This window comes from Triticum urartu, chromosome 3A (assembly GCF_056163025.1).
Source record: "Triticum urartu cultivar PI428250 chromosome 3A, HENAU_Tu73, whole genome shotgun sequence".
Classification (NCBI taxonomy): Eukaryota; Viridiplantae; Streptophyta; class Magnoliopsida; order Poales; family Poaceae; genus Triticum; species Triticum urartu.
Window position 1 is genome coordinate 274372206 of NC_141875.1, and position 15965 is coordinate 274388170.

Below are 15965 nucleotides of genomic sequence, written 5' to 3' on the forward strand. Positions count from 1 at the left end.
AAGTTGAGGACAACGTTGGCCATTTGATCTACAAGACATATTGTAAAGATTTTAGACTAAGTTCATGATAATTAAGTTCATCTAATCAAATTATATAATGAACTCCCACTTAGATAGACATCCCTCTAGTCATCTAAGTATAACATGATCCGAGTTAACTAGGCCGTGTCCGATCATCACGTGAGACGGACTAGTCAACATCGGTGAACATCTTCATGTTGATCGTATCTTCTATACGACTCATGCTCGACCTTTCGGTCTTCTATGTTCCGAGGCCATGTCTGTACATGCTAGGCTCGTCAAGTCAACCTAAGTGTTTGCATGTGTAAATCTGTCTTACACCCGTTGTATGTGAACATTGGAATCTATCACACCCGATCATCACGTGGTGCTTCGAAACAACAAACTGTCGCAACAGTGCACAGTTAGGGGGAACACTTTCTTGAAATTATTATGAGGGATCATCTTATTTACTACTGCCATTCTAAGTAAACAAGATGCAAAAACATGATAAACATCACATGCAATCAAATAATAATAGTGACATGATATGGCCAATATCACATAGCTCCTTTGATCTCCATCTTGGGGCTCCATGATCATCTTGTCACCGGCATGACACCATGATCTCCATCATCATGATCTCCATCATCGTGTCTCCATGAAGTTGCTCGCCAACTATTACTTCTACTACTATGGCTAACGCGTTTAGCAATAAAGTAAAGTAATTTACATGGCGTTTCTCAATGACACGCAGGTCATACAAAAAAAATAAAGACAACTCCTATGGCTCCTGCCGGTTGTCATACTCATCGACATGCAAGTCGTGATTCCTATTACAAGAACATGATCTCATACATCACATATATATCATTCATCATTCATCACAACTTTGGCCATATCACATCACAAATCACTTGCTGCAAAAACAAGTTAGACGTCCTCTAATTGTTGTTGCAAGTTTTACGTGGCTGCAAAAGGGTTCTAGCAAGAACATTTTCTTACCTACGTAATAGCCACAACGTGATTTGTCAACTTATATTTACCCTTCATAAGGACCCTTTTCATCGAATCCGCTCCAACTAAAGTGGGAGAGACAGACACCCGCTAGCCACCTTATGCAACTAGTGCATGTCAGTCGGTGGAACCAGTCTCACGTAAGCATACGTGTAAGGTCGGTCCGGGCCGCTTCATCCCACAATACCGCTGAAGCAAGATAAGACTAGTAGCGGCAAGAAATTTGACAACATCTACACCCACAACAAATTGTGTTCTACTCGTGCAAGGAGAACTATGCATAGACCTAGCTCATGATGCCACTGATGGGGAACGTTGCAGAAAACAAAATTTTTCCTATAGTTTCACCAAGATCCATCTATGAGTTCATCTAGCAACGAGTGATCGGATTGCATCTACATACCTTTGTAGATCACGCGCGGAAGCGTTCAAGGACGGGGATGAGGAAGTCGTACTCGACGTGATCCAAATCACCGGAGATCCTAGCGCCGAACGGACGGCACCTTCGTGTTCAACACACGTACGGTCAGCGTGACGTCTCCTCCTTCTTGATCCAGCAAGGGGGGAAGGAGAGGTTGATGAAGATCCAGCAGCACGACGGCGTGGTGGTGGATGCAGGGCGTCACCGCAGCAGGGCTTCGCCGTAGTACTGCGAGAGGGAGAGGTGAAGCAGGGGAGAGGGAGGCGCCAAGACTCAAGGTGTGGCTGTCCCCTCCCCCCCTTTATATAGGCTCCCCTAGGGGGAGCGCCGGCCCTAGGAGATGGGATCTCCTAGGGGGGGCAGCGGCCAAGGGGTGGAGTGCCCCCCAAGCCAGGTGGGGCGCCCCCCACCCCTAGGGTTTCAACCCTAGGCGCATGGGGTGGGCCTAGGGGGGCGCACTAGCCCACTATGGGCTGGTTCCCCTCCCCACTTTGGCCCATGGGGCCCTCCGGGATGGGTGGCCCCACCCGGTGGACCCCCGGGACCCTTCCGGTGGTCCCGGTACAATACCGGTGACCCTGAAACTCCCCCGATGGCCGAAACTGCACTTCCTATATATAATTCTTCACCTCTGGACCATTCCGGAACTCCTCGTGACGTCCAGGATCTCATCCGGGACTCCGAACAACTTTCGAGTTACTGCATATTCATATCTCTACAACCCTAGCGTCACCGAACCTTAAGTGTGTAGACCCTACGGGTTTGGGAGACATGTAGACATGACCGAGACGGCTCTCCGGTCAATAACCAACAGCGGGATCTGGATACCCATGTTGGCTCCCACATGCTCCTCGATGATCTCATCGGATGAAGCACGATGTTGAGGATTCAAGCAACCCCGTATACAATTCCCTTTGTCAATCGGTATGTGACTTGCCCGAGATTCGATCGTCGGTATCCCAATACCTCGTTCAATCTCATTATTGGCAAGTCACTTTACTCGTACCGTAATGCATGATCCTGTGACCAGACACTTGGTCACTTTGAGCTCATTATGATGATGCATTACCGAGTGGGCCCAGAGATACCTCTCCGTCATACGGAGTGACAAATCCCAGTCTTGATCCGTGTCAACCCAACAAACACTTTCAGAGATACCCGTAGTATACCTTTATAGTCACCCAGTTACGTTGTGACGTTTGGTATACCCAGAGCACTCCTACGGTATCCGGGAGTTACACGATCTCATGGTCTAAGGAAAAGATACTTGACATTGTAAAAACTCTAGCAAACGAACTATACGATCTTGTGCTATGTTTAGGATTGGGTCATGTCCATCACATCATTCTCCTAATGATGCGATCCTGTTATCAATGACATCCCCATGTCCATAGCCAGGAAACCATGACTATCTGTTGATCAACGAGCTAGTCAACTAGAGGCTTACTAGGGACATGTTGGTTTCTATGTATTCACACATGTATTACGATTTTCGGATAACACAATTATAGCATGAATAAAAGACAATTATCATGAACAAGGAAATATAATAATAATCCTTTTATTATTGCCTCTAGGGAATATTTCCAACAGTGACCTCTTCCAATGAAATGGTAGTCTCAAGTCATTAAAAGCATGCACACCCCACATCTCTTATTGGTTGATATGTCAAGACACTAGAAATGATGTAGAAGTTAATGCACACGCCTAAGTGTTTTGGGATTATTTGGTTTTCATAAGATGACTTGCACACCTAGACAGAGGGAGTAATTAACTTGCCACATCAGACTTTATGCCTATGTGGAAGGCTTATCACCTGTATGAGCAAGTACAATAGTGGGCTATAAGCCCGCTTACATGGCATTTTTAAATATGTGGAGGAAAGAGGCAAGGAAAAAGTGGAGGAGTGGGCTCTCATGCAGGAGCCAACCTCTACATGGTGGAGCATTGGGAGAGGCACCTGTATATCATCAAGGTGGTCAGGAATCGGGAGATTCACGCCGGTCATAGCGCCGCAGTTAAAATGATAAAATGGCAAGTCAAATCACGGGGCCCCATCTGTCTAGTAGTAACTCATTGTCAAATCACACAACCCTACGTTTGCAGCAGCCTACTCCCTCATCTTCACGCGGCTCTGTAGAACCGACTAGGCGGAACTGCCCTACCTACCATGCGGGAAAAGCCCCGCCCTCGAATTTTAAATAGTACAGTATACTAAATTTTATCCATGGATTGCACCATGGAGCAAAGCCTCAAGAAAATGGCGGTACACATGTATGGAGTATACAACACGCCCCGTGGTGTTCGCGTCGCACCCCAGACGGTCGGTCGGTCTGGCACGCCACTCTCTGAATGGAATGCACATCATATTGCATTTGCACACACATGTGGGACCGCAATCGAAAACCGACCATAGGCACACTCCCTGACCCCGCAAGTTGGATGAGTTAATAGAAGAGAGAGACGAGTGATAGTACTAGAGAAGTGTTGTACAGACGTTGGTGCCTGGATGATCCCTGCATGACACGGAAGATTAGTTCGTCCATGCATGTGACCAGACTCCAGAAGACCCTAGATTGGCTATCGTCTACATATCGTGCAGGTTGTGTTGTAGAGGGCTGTAGTTCTGATGAGAAATCTAAAAAAAGGTTTCTTGTCATCTCGCAATATTAGGTGTCATGTGCTTCGGATCACTGTGAGGGTTAAACAGCGACAACTGAGTTCCTCCAAGGCGCTGCTCATTGGGGGCACATGCACGAAGACTACTCGGCTGCCATCTAGGTCAAGCTGGCTGTGTTAATTAGGACAGCTATCGATGGACCCCTTTTCTACGAGTTTATCTTTAATTTGAGCTTTGATCCTCGTCTAGTTGTTCGTCGGGATTCATGTTGTCTCCTTTGGGCAGTGAGGTTATGGTTTCTTGTCATGTGGCATTTTTTCATGTTATACTATGCTATAATCATGTGCTTCAGATAAAATGACGACAACTGCGCCTCCGGGGCACGTGCATGAAGACTTCTCGACAGTCATTGGCCAGGTCAAGCCGGCTCCGGTAGACAAAAGAAAACTAGTACTCCACTATATAGGCAGGAGCATATGCGCTTGCTTGCTAGTGTTGCTCTCTTCACATTGTCTCGTCCTCTCTAGATCTAAACACGACAGCGGTGGCCACACACTCTCTCTCTGCTCACCGCTGGTCATAGATCCAGCGGGATCCTCTCCGCCGGGGAAGGTGAGAAGGTGCAATGTTCATGCGGTCATCCTCGGCGATCGCTCTTACCCACTGTCGGCGCGTCCCGATCAGCATGCCTTGCCGTTCTCTCCCAAGCACTGCTGGCTAGGGAGGGCCTCTGACCCCTTCTTCCTCGCAGTCGTAGTGTGGGCAGATCCGGCCTCCCGCCGCCCACCTAGTGACATCCTGGCAACCCTCAGGTATAAGTTCCTTCGAAACTTGCCTTGCTCTACTTCCCGAGCTCCTGATGTCGCTGCATTTGTATCTTTTACTATTTCCTAGGCCCGCTCGTAGATAGGATCGATCGACTGTTCGAAAGCCACCTAAATTTTGACTGTTAAGAGGTAAAACTAGTTCATGCACTCAAATCTAGTACTACTTGGTTTAAACAATGAATAAAGGGGGTGGGGGTGGGGGAAGATCTGTTACCTGAATCCGGAACTTGGTCGAAAGAGGAAATAATGGGGGCGAAAAGTAGCAGAGACTGGCTATTCAACTAGTCTCTTGGTCTAATAGGGAAATAAAGGGAAACGCAGTACAGACTCAATATAAACCCGATCTATTGGTTGAAAAAGGAAAGAAAGTGGGGACCGGGGGACAAGTCAACAGAGTAAGTCCAGCACTAGATTTGCTTGCCTCACATAATATAAGGTGGCTATACCGAACAAAACTAGGACCAACCCAGATATCCTGTTCTGATGCTTGTTGCCATGAGCCACTCTTATGTAATGCCACTGGTAAAATGTAGCAATCGCACTGTTAATAGTAAGGACACGTTAAACCAATGTTGTTTTCATGTCCTGCTAAATTTCCCATTAAGATAAGTTAAACCAATGTTTCATCACTTGTTAGTCACCCTGCTTTCCACCTTTTTTGTGCAAACAGAGATATACATTTCACCCTTGATCTTAGTTGAACTACACAAATGATATCCAAAATATAGTTCAACATTCCAGGAGCTTCACAACCAACCTTGATGTTGCTCAATTTTATTGCAACTAATGAAGAAGAAGCTCTGTGGGTTTTGTTTTTTGATGGAAATGGAACCGGACCTGGAGCCCTTTTCTTAAAAAAATTGAAGAAGCTGCTAGCTCATGGGACATTGCTTCATTTTAGGTGAATTGCACACCAAAAGGTCCCATGAATTGAATCATCCATGTTGGTGACCGGTGTCATCCCTTCTACGATGGTGTTGACTGCAGATATGGTTCCCATCACGAGGTATGTTCCTTTTTGGTCTAACCATTTTCCAAAGATCCTGCATGTTGAGCTTGCTCTTGTGATACTATTTTGCCACAGCAATGATGAAGTAGTAATGTTATTATTTTGCACCTTAATCTAGTGGCACTATTAATTTGAGGCAATGTTTTGGCACCGCTAGTGCCACTGATTTTTTTATATATCGAAAGAGGGGGTTTCCTTCGATTTCATTAAAGAAACCCTACCATAGAGAACCATTATCCGACAACATCTCAGTGTAAACGGGCAGTTATGCAACTACTACTAGACCGGAATGAGTACTAGCAGGAGACAAGTTCACCACATAAGCTAGGCAGGTAGGGGGACGCAGCACCAGCTCGACCAAGTTTGGATTACAACCCAAATGCTACCACAGAAACATTAGGGGGGAAGATAGAGCCAGCTTCAGCATCCCAGTCTAAGCACCCCTGGCTTCCATCCTTGCGACGCACGGTACACCTCGTTTGCCACGTGCTCGATCGTAGTGCCACTAATAAAATGAAGTAATAATACAGTTAAAATAGAGCGAGTGTCCTCTCTATCATTTCATTTCCAATGTAGATAAATAAAGTGATTCTCTTTGTTAGTATATGTTTCATCAACTAGTCCCATTATTAATGTTTAAGCGTTTCTGCAAACTGGGGTGCTTAATTTTAGTTGATCTGCACAGAAATAGAGATTGCAATGTCTCAAGGCCCCTCCTTATACTACCTCTATACACTGATGTTCATCACTGGCAGAAGGTGTATCGGGATGACTTGGGTCGATTTGCAGTATGAGGCATCGCAGGGCCCATCTCGCCCTCGCAGCATGGCATACTATGATGCTATCGCAATATTTGCTTCTATGTATTAGTGTATGTTTCATCAACTAGTGCCACTATAATGTAATCACTCTTTTTCATTATCTGTGCAAATAGGGTTATTCGGCTGCATTTTCGTGGAACTGCACAAATGTATGGATGGAACCGGCATATATGCAGAGTGCGAGGTGTGCCAAGTAAATATTACCGACACCAACCATGCTCCATGCACGCATTAGCATCCACCACCACCAGTGGGATGTGTGGCACTCTCTATGGACGGATCATTCTCAGCAGCAAATCCTCTAACCAAATACTATTAGGTTATATTGGCAGTTTTCTAGGGTGTAGTCTTTTCTGAAAGAAGCACCAATGTATTTTTTCTTTATTTGTATAGTGTCAAAACTTTGACCCAAAGGTCCAGAGCTATTTCAGGGTGATTGGCGTAGTACTCGGAGACTGATTGTAAGCATGATTTTCATTAGCTGTCACACTGATTGTAAGTATGAGCAGATGGAAGATTAGGCTAGTGTGAAGCTTACCTTAAACCCTACCGTCCCATTGAAATGAGGCGAGCGTCGAGGGAACCGTGGAGAACGGCGGGGAAGCGATGTCGCGCCATCAGGCCTCCTCTTGTTGTGGGAGAACGAATACTCCTGTGGCTCCGGCTGGCTCTACACCATCATGAACGGCACACCGTACTCGATCGATTCGTTATCCATTGGGTGCCCGACCTTCGACCTGTACGCCCACCACCTCCGCCTGACTTTCACCTCGGGCGAATCTGTCTGCTCCATCGCCAGAGAAGATACTCGATGAACTCGAAGGATTGCGGCGCGACTGCCGCCGGGGAGTACATCGCCGCTGTCTCGCTCTTTCGCATACATTGCCACATGGCCCTCACCATCCTCGATATCTCCCACTCATTGTCAAACCAAGTAAGGATCTCATTCAACCTGGCTAACTTTGCCTGGTCGCCGTCGGCGATCTGCCTAATTTTCTGCTGCATCCTCTCCATAGATGTCCTTCTGAGTGGGCCGGTGTTAGCTTTGGAAGATGGGAGGAGAGAAGGTAGTTTTTGAATGGAGATGATGGAGAGGAGAGGGGTGGGTTTTGCAATGGAAAGGAGGAAGAGGCGACAGGGTGGTTTTGGAATGGAGATGATGGAGAGGAGAGAAGGTGGTTTTGCAATGGAGAAGAGGGAGAGGCGAGATGGTGGTTTTGGAATGGAGATGATGGAGAGGAGAGGAGGTGGTTTTGCAATGGAGAAGAGGGAGAGGCGAGATGGTGGTTTTGGAATGGAGATGCTAGAGAGGAGAGAAGGTGGTTTTGCAATGGAGAAGAGGGAGAGGAGCGTGTGGCAGCAACTTAGGATTGGACGAGACGGCCGGCGCACTGTGACTGTATCAAAATCAAAATCAATTTACCCTTCAATTAAGAAAGCGACCCCACATTAACGAGTCTCCCTTTTATTCTGGGTCATAATTGACCATGATTTTCACAAATAAAATATATGTTATACATTGCAAAAATAATATAATTTGAAAGTACATTCAAATACGAACCAAGCGATACAATTTTTGGTGATATGCATTCACATTTTGCTTGTCAAATACAGTACGTGGTCAAACTTTAACCCAAAAAATGCAAAACAATAAAAATACTTCCAAGACCAGCGCCGCTCCTCTCCGCTTAAACCACCGCCATTCCTCTCATGTTCCAATCTAAATCTAGCGCCGCTCCTCTCCGCTTAAACCACCGCCATTCCTCTCATGTTCCAATCTAAATCCAGCACCGCTCCTCTCCTCTTCAATTTCAAAACCACCACCCTCCTCTGAGATTCCAATCCAAAACCAGCGTCGCCCTCTCCCGTTCTAATCCAAAACCAGCACTGCTCCTCTCCTCTTCCATTCAAAAACCACCACCGGCGAGTGAAGGTGCTGTGGATAAGTAGATCGATGGAGGAGTACAACCGATACGTGAGGATCACAGATGGCGACCCTGTGAAGCTAGCTAGGATGTTGGACATACAGTCTTGGTTTGATAACAAGGACCAACTAGGGGCGACGGCGACATCGATGGCCAAATATTTGCAATAGAGCGAAAAGGCGGCGATACTCCCGAAGAACTTAGAAAATGTAGTTTCATAGGAGTAATAAAGTACAGACAATGTGATTCTCAGGTAAGAAACAGCAAGTTTCAGTTTCAGATAAGAAACTGTAAGTTCAATTTCACATAAGAAACTACAACTTTCAGAGGCACATCATTTATATTAACACGGCCTTTTCAAACAAGTATAACATCATGTTGGAAGTTTTATTCATGGTCGAAAATGGAACTACCAGCCAGTTAACATCATGCTGATCAACATTCATGCATAGCACATCTTAATATGATGCACAGTCAAAAAGATATGCTATTTTCAAAATGACCACACAATGTCGAGTGTGCGAAAAATAGAGAAAAGGAGGGAGGAAGGTTTGGTAAATGTTGGACGTGGTGTGCGTAGATGACAATGGGGACCCACATGTCAATAATGGCAGATGCAAAAAAATTGGAGATATTTTCCCTGCATCAGGTGGAATCGAACCCGGGCGGAACAACTGTCGGTAGTGTCACTTGGCCATTGGGCTAGTTCAGTACTTTCGTTACAACTAAGGCACTGCCTTAGGTGGTCCGATCTCCTCCTGCGCCTTTGTGCGCTCGCCGCGGCGCCGCTTTCTGCCTTTGTGAACATGCTGAACAAACGAGAGGAATCTGGAGAGGACTGTACATGGAGAGGCGGACAGTCGGGACCCACCAGGTCTATGGCTGTACACAAGCAAGTGCCTCATTGAAAAAATACTTCCTCCTAATGCTATACTGATGTTAGGGCCCACGGGTTGGTCAACATAGTTAAAGTTTTTTTAGGTGCTTCAACGTAGTTACTAAAGGAGATAAATTCACAATGAAGCCAGGGAGCTGGCATGTATCATTTATTATCACCGGGGCAGCAAGTATCAGCTGGGTTGTGGGCTGCCCCGTCTAGGCTTTCTTTTTTAACATGCGCAGCCCACGACAAGCTGGTTTGTATTTTCTTTAGGGCCGTCATGTATCGACCGGCCTGTGGACCTCCCATCCAAGGTTTTATTTTTCCTGAAACATCGGCAACCCAAATTATGTATTTTTTGAAGAAAACACACAGGTCTGTTCTATTTTACTATATAAGAATAGGAACGCATGGTCCAACTTATGTTTCCCTTCTAACTATATTATATATATTTAAATTATTTTATATTTTATTATATATTATTTTTATTGTCATCATATATTTAACAGATACTTACATATGTACGAAAACAATATCCCACATCTTATTAACCTAATAAAATAATTTCTTAACAATAAAATCCTGGATTTTTTTGGCAACGAAAATCCTGGTGATTGTGTACAAAAGCTTGGTAAGATTTAAGAACCAATGTAATAATAAATCACTTATTATTTAAATATATTTATAACAAAATGCTCAGCCCCTGTTTCTTTTTTGATAACATTGTTGCACCCAACCCAACATTATAAATAGAATCAACACAGCAAAATCGTGTATTTCGAGAAAGGGCAAATGGCATGTAATTTGTTAGGAAAAAAAAATAAATTGGCCGCATGGACGCTACATTATTTGTTCACCCAGCGCAACAAATGGACTGTAATTCTAAAAAAAGATCAAATTGACTGCAAATTATGAAAAATGGGTTGAATACGTGCCACATTTTTGGAGGCTGAAATGTGGGCCAATACGTTGAAGCCAACGCAAGTCGTTGTCAACTTAGTCAACAAATGATTCTGACATTGTTAGCCGTTTTATTTACGTCCAACGACCGGCATCCATCTTCAATCTCTCGTCTTCTTCCTCCAGCGCCGCCGGGACCACCTGCTCCTGCCTCCTGCTGATAGCAGCTCTGCTTAGCAGGCTTCGCTGTGAAGCGCTACCCCACCGCTGGCCAGGCCATCCCTCCACCCCTCCACACCTCATGTTCTTCTCCACCGACTACCGAACCATACCGCACCAGAACTAGTTAACCCTCGTACACCTCTCCGTCTGCGACTCCACTCCCACGTCTTCCCATCTTCGTGTCGTTCCCTTCCTAGGCCTCGCCGTCGTCCACCGCCCTGGTGCTCTCGGCGCACCGTGGTCAATGAACGACATCCATCGGACGTGGACTGTACGTGGAGTGGCTGACAGCTGGGTCCTTGGCCGCACACAAGGAAATGCCTCCTTATTATGTGCAAAATAATGATTCCTCCACCTGACATCTGGGACACACCGGCAGGGCCTCTGTATTTCACGAAAAAATGTCCCCCCCGCTGACAGGTCGGACCCACCAGCTATATCTTCGCACGCAAGGAAGTGCCTCCTTATTACGCACAAAAAAATGAATACTCCCCCTGCTAGTTGGGACCCAGCATAGTGGGGGGCTGACATGTGGGCCTAGTAAGTTGACGGGAACGGAGGGCTTTGTCAACTTAGTCAATATGAACGATTCTAGCTCCAGTGATCGTACGATGTCCATCCAACGGTCGTAGTGCTTCTTCAACCTCTGGTCTTCTTGCTCCAGCCGCCCAAAGCAGCGCTGGTCGTGCCGCCTGCTCCTGCCTCCTGTGGCCGGCTATGCTACTGCAGGGCCTCACCGCCCCCTACTACTCCCACCGCTGGCCAGGCCCTGCCGTGATGGCAGCCTCACACCGCAGCCGAACTAGTGAACCCTCGTACTCCTCTCGGCGTGGGCATCCACTACCGCTGTCAGATTTCGGGTTCCGGCAAAACCCTTGAGGTTCGAACACTGGGGTGCGCATGAAGATCTCTCCCCCTCTAGCTCTCGCCCTCACCACAATCTCAAGTTTTAGCACGTCGAACTCGCAGAACAAAGGGACACAAGATTTATACTGGTTCGGGACACTGTTGCGGTGTAATACCCTACTCCAGTGTGGTGTGGTGGATTGCCTCGTGGGCTGAGGATGAACAGTTACAAGGGGAAGAACGGCCTGCCGAGGAGAGGTGTTCTTGTGCTTGGCGAGCTTGTGTGGTGTCTGGTGGTCTGAATGATCCTCTCCCCTTTGCTAAGCTGGTGGCTAGTCCTATTTATAGAGGCCCTGGTCCTCTTCCCGAATATTGAGCGGGAAGGGATCCCACAACAGCCAAGTTTGAAGGGGACAACTAGTACAAGTTATCCTGATAAAAGTAGTCTTTGCCTGCCAAACGCTCTGGCGGTGATGCCGTCTTGGGCTCCACGGTGACCTCCATCCTGTCGTCCTGCTGGTCTTGGTCTTGTTGCACCAATATGGAAACCTTTGCTTGATGCCTCGGGACTCCTCGCTTGAGCTTGCCTCTTTAGCACCAAATAGGAAACGAGGACACTTCACGCTGGAGCCCGCCTGGTGCCCGCCTAGCCTTGGTCATCATAGCTTACGTCACGGGGACCTCGCGAGGTCTCCCTTGCCTTGATTTCTCCGCCCCTCGTGAGCCAGCTTGGTGAGGCTGCCCCCGAGGAGGTATCGCGTCGTCCACCTCGCGAGGCTTGGCCCCTCGCGAGGGTCTTGAGTGCTTGCTGGTGAAGATGGGCCGCATAGGGTCACTGATGGAGCCACGTCGTGGGCCATAGGCATGCAAGTCTAGGGACCCTCGTTCCCAGAACACCGACAGTAGCCCCGGGGCCCAAGGCACGCTCGGATTGGCCCTAACAGCCCGCGGCTTTGGCTGATGCCTGGCGACTGATGGGACGTGATATCCGCCTTGATATCCGCCTAGTTAGGCGGCCATCATGATTTACACTGTTATCCCTCAATGCTTGGCGATGCGCCCCTCCTAGTCTCCTGACCTTCCGAATCAGTAACCTCCTCTTCTAATCTGTCCCGAGCTCGGCCATCCTTGCCGCCATGGTGCCCCGGCGAACAGAGAAGGCTCAGTCTTCAGCCGGGCCACCCCGGCCATTGAACCAACTGTGGGCCAGTCATTGGTGCTCAACCAGGAGGCCATGGACAAGGTCCGCCCAACGCTCGCCACCACCTTCAACGAATGGGGGGAGACAACGGCTTGGCCCGCGTCCCACGCCTCTGTCGATAGGACAACCACTGAGGTCCAATTCTTCATTGACACCCTATGGGCTGGCCTTATTCCTCCCTTCTCCGCCTCCTTCAATGTCGTGCTCTCCCACTATCAGATCAATATGTTGCACCTGGATCCCCAATTAGTCGCCCTTCTTATTGTCTTCATGTTCGTCTGCAAGGCCATCGTAGGCATTGCTCCTTCCATGGCCCTACTACGCCATTTCTTCTCGCTGCACCTGACTGATCCTCGGCAAAGCTCGGGATGCCTAAGCTTCTAGGCCATGGCCGTGATGGCCGGCTCGGGAATCGACTTTGAGCTCCCACCGTCCACGAGCGGGTTTCGGACATGATGGGGGTACGTGGATGTTGGCGTGCTCAGCCCCCTGCTTTCGACGCCGTCGGCCCCGCCATTCCCAGCTCCGGCTGGGGCCACAAGAAGCTCGTGGATTCCCGCCTCATCTTGTTCTGGCTCCGGTTGAAGAGGCTGAAGGAGCTCGACGTGACTAGGCCCATGGTGGTGAAGGAGTTCCTCCTGCGCCACGTAGCCCCACTCCAGCGCCATTCCCAGCCGATGTGGGCCTTGTCCTGCGGCCAGGAATGCATGAGGCTTCAGGAAGCGGGGCTTCCGCTCGAAACAAGAAGAATGGTGCTCGAGGTCTTGACGGGCGACCCCTCACTAGCCGACATGCTGCAGGAGGACTATCTCTTGTACTGCTGCTCAAACATGGTGGAGTTCGCGGGGCAGATTCCCCCCTTCGATGAATGGGTGCCACGCCCGGCTGGCCTTGAAGGGCCCCGCGAGAACCCTGTCTCCATGGCTCCCCTCCATGCTGCCAGCGCCGAGCTTACCCCAAGCTGCTGAGGCGTGGGCACCGCTCGAGGCTCCCGAGGTGCCATCTTTGGGAGCCTGTGACTCTTGCCTAGGGGCGATAGCTGAGGGGGTGACGCAATCCGCTGCTCTTGAGGTCTTGGCCGGCCACCATGAGGCGGTGCCTGGGGGCTGTCCTCACCCCAGCACTCCCGAGGCCGTCCCCTCGGGAGCCTCACCAATAGTGCCCCATGCTGGTTGCCACGTCCAATGGTTCGGCCGGCTCTGTCTGGACTTGGACGTGCTCCGCAAGAGCAAAGGGTCTCCAAGCTGTAGCAGTGGTGTCTTCCTGCCATTGAAGCATAGGAAGTATATCGCCATAGACGAGTGAGTACCTTATCTTTGTGATTTCTTGAGTGCTGCTTCTTCTCCTGACTGTGACTCGTCAGGGTCCCTTCTGTTAGGGCCACGAAGTCTCCCGAGAAGCAACCTCCTCCTGCCTCGAATCCCCCACTGGACTTGAGCATCCCAAGTCAGCGTGCCGCGCCCAGCGCGAGGTCGGCCGGGGTGGCAAGCGCGCTAGCCTGGCGCCTCAAGCCCGCGCCTTTTTTGTCTCTCCTTCGTGGCCTCGCCTAGGGCATGGCAAGCGTGCCAAGCGCTCCCCCTCTGGTTGTGGACGGCGGCTGGATGGCTTGGATACTGGCTTCTACTTCGAGCATTGGGCCATCACCCATCTAGGCCTCCGCCGTGGCCCAGACGGTGATTGGGGAAGCGCCAACCCCCAGCCCCATGCTGGGGGGGAGCGAGCCGCTTCGGGCCCCTTCAGCGACCCCTGTTGCGGGAGATGGGCCAGGTCACACACTCAAGCTTGCGCGCGAGCAGAGCGTCATCTGCCACAAGCTCTTTCAGGAGGCAATGGGCGCGATGAGCCGACTCGGTGGACAACTCGCGGATGTTGACACGCGCCTTGAAACCGAGGGCCTCCGGTTGGCGGAGGGGTGGCATCAACTGAAGGTAGCCATCAACTTCGGGCGCCTCCAGTGTGAGCATGCCAACGCGGAGGCCGATGCATCCCTGGCAACCTCGCATGAGGCCAGCGCCCGAGCCTTGGAAGAGGCCAGGGAGGCCAACCGTCGTCACGCGGTCTCTGAGGAGCGCAGCCGGGAGCTCCTGGTCTTGAACGCCTCTTTGGAGCAGCAGGCGGAGGCGCGCAGGGCCGCCCTAGCATCGATGAAGGGGACGCCTGCCGAGGAGGAAGAGATCCATAAGCGCGAGGAGACGCTGGCGCTGGGAGCCACGGAGCGCAGCCTTGAACTCGAGAGGTTGGAGATGAGGGAGTGCCAAGTTGCCCAAGTAGAGGATGCCACAAATGTGTGCGAGGCAAGGATCCGGGAGGAGGTCGACAGCAGGGTGGCGGAGGCTCGTGCAGACCTCGACAACAGGTATGGCACGAAGCTGGAGCTTGTGGGAGCCGAAGCTTATGGCCGGAGCTCTATCTTGAGGTTGAGGTTGGCAGAGGCAGAGCAGCGCGAGAAAGGTGCCGCTACCGCCCTGATCTCTATGCAGGCCGAACTGGCCTCTGCCCGTGCTAAACTGCTCCCACTCCAGTAGCGAGTCACCGCCGCCGAGTCCCTCGCACAACAGAGCCGGGAGGAAGCGCTCCGTCCGTGGACGCTGGAGCGCGTGCACGCCCCCATGCTCCAAGGCCTCAGGACCAGAGCCAATGCGGCGCTAGGCGCCATCTGCGACGAATATGCCCCTCATCCCCACTAGGACGATTATGCCAGCCATCTTCGCTTTTTCACCAATGTGGTGACACGCCTGGAGAACCGATCTGAGAGGGCTCGCGACCTTGTTGAAGAGAGGAGCCGTGGCCTGCTCGGGCGCGCATTCTCCCGCGTCTTTAGCCACCTCCAGAACATCAACCCCAACTTTGATTTTGACGCCGCCATTGCCCCTGTACCCGGGGCCATCCGGGGCGACCTGGCGTGATGGGTGGAGGACAATGTGGATGCTCTAGTTAGGTCCTTCGCCTCCGAGGATGATGCGGTGGTGGTCGTGGCGGATGAAGGTGACATGGTCGACAATGGTGAGGGCGGCGCCAGCAATGATGGCGGTGATGCCAGTGACACGTCTGAAGGCGACCCGGATGATGGAGTGAGCGACATGTCCGATTGAGCCCGTGCTTCCTCGTCGTTGACCCTGCATGCGAAAGCTCGGGCACGGCCCTGGAAGTTGTAAGAGCATTTTGGGAGGGGAATCCCCTCATGTAAATAGATTACTACTTCTATACCCTAGGCCAAGATGGAGATGTGTTTTCATGAGCCCGCGAGTCCCGCCGCGAGCTTACTGCTACAGTTTA